General features: G+C 39.8%; 1 non-coding gene across 1 annotated transcript; it reads right to left on the reverse strand.

Annotated features, from left to right (window-relative positions):
- Window positions 1-418: 418 nt before the first annotated feature.
- TRNAD-GUC (transfer RNA aspartic acid (anticodon GUC)) lies at window positions 419-490 on the reverse strand. Its single transcript has one exon. It is a non-coding gene; the product is annotated as a tRNA-Asp (tRNA).
- Between the last annotated feature and the right edge of the window lie 1,356 nt (window positions 491-1,846).

The raw sequence follows: 1,846 nt of genomic DNA on the forward strand, positions 1-1,846 counted from the left end.
GAATGATTGAAGCACATTATTTCTATTATTACATTGTAATATTAATGAAAAAGTTCAACTCACCATAATAGAGAATCAGTGGGAGCTGCAAGTGTGTCACTTGCCATGTAGCCTGCCACCAGATGTTGCTTGTCACTTGCCATGCTGCCTGCCACCAGATGAGGAATGTCACATCTACGTTTCTTTTTGCTATGTCATATAAAGAGTGGTACATGAAATAAAATGACACCCTAATTAAAATAGCAAAGTAAACACATTTTTTTTACAGAAATGCCACACAGATAGCTTCCTCCTATATACAATGAAAAAGTCAGATGGTTGTAAAGTATGCATGACTTGCATATAAATTGAGTTTATGAACATACAAACGGTTTACATGTGCACCATATGAGAAGGTTATGATGCAGAAAATTTAAGCCTCCCCGTCGGGGAATCGAACCCCGGTCTCCCGCGTGACAGGCGGGGATACTTACCACTATACTAACGAGGAATTGCTTATGTGAATGTAGGATCTACATTCCTTTTTGTAGGTGTACCATGCATGTGTTGCATTTCTTACTACTTTTTTTATTTAAAGTTTTGTTAATGTGCTACAGGCCTGTACTGGCCATCGGGACTACAGGGAGTTTCCCGGTGGGCCGATGGCTCAGTGGGCTGGTTTCAGTGACAGCCTGTCAAAGTAATGGCTTTCTTGGTTCGCCCTCAACTTCACACAGTGATGTGAGAAAGATGAGAAAAATACAGAGGAGAATAAGTGAAATAGTAAAAGAGGTTAGTGAGGACTCCTTATGTTATGCTACTTATGTTTTTTTGCACAATTGCATATAGTTTATATACTGTTTTTGTGCTTGTTTGCACAAATAAAGTGGGCCGGTCTGGATGAAGTCCAGGGCCAAATTTTTATCCCAGTCCAGCCCTGACGTGCTATAGTGCAATATGACCTGGCCTCTCTAATACTCATCGTTGATGATAAACCAAATGATACAATATAGTGATATATAGTCCAGTGAATGTCATGTATATACACACACAGATGTTACACAGTAATGCCCAATATATCTTAGGCCACCCCGATCCCTATTGTTCATAATAAATAAAAGAGACAAACCATCCAATAAGAAATGGATACAAAAACCTATTACCTAAGGGGCCTATTACCAAAGGTAGTATGCATAAAATGATTAGAATGGGCATATTAATAAAGCACGGCATTTGTAGCTCAATGCCTTTCATGGCTTGAGCCAATCTTCAGGAGTGAGGCACGTGATCTGGATCTATGATAAATAAAAATTGGAATTGTATTGATACCAAAAAAGTTGGGCATGATTGATAGTTGGCAACAATGGGATAGATATAAAAATCCCCCTAAAGGCGTGTTACTTACAGGGTATCTGTGTATTGATGGTAAGGTACTGGGGGCCGTGGATAACCCGGGGATGTCATTTCCGGGAGCTGTGGTGGCATGCCAAATGATGTCAACCAACACAGGATGGCACCCAAGGTGGCTGTGTGTCAATAATTATAATTCTTGTGTAGTTAAGTTGGTAAATAGACCAATCAATTGGGGCCTCTGTGAGAAATAACATAGAAAAGGTTGATAAAGAAATCTGATTTTTACAGTTTTTTATTGGATGTTTTATAGCAGCGGCCCCCAACCTTTTTGGCACCGTGGACTGGCTGCATGGAAGAAAATTGTGGCGTGCAGGGTAAGCGATTTTTCGCAGGCAATTTATTGGAGCAATAGCCGGTGTTGGCGCTACAATCATCACGGCACTATGGTTGTTATGGTGTCAGGATGATTGAAGCGCATTATTTTTATTATTACATTGTAATATAAAATGAAAAA

This window comes from Aquarana catesbeiana, linkage group LG03 (assembly GCF_042186555.1).
Source record: "Aquarana catesbeiana isolate 2022-GZ linkage group LG03, ASM4218655v1, whole genome shotgun sequence".
NCBI classification, from domain to species: domain Eukaryota; kingdom Metazoa; phylum Chordata; class Amphibia; order Anura; family Ranidae; genus Aquarana; species Aquarana catesbeiana.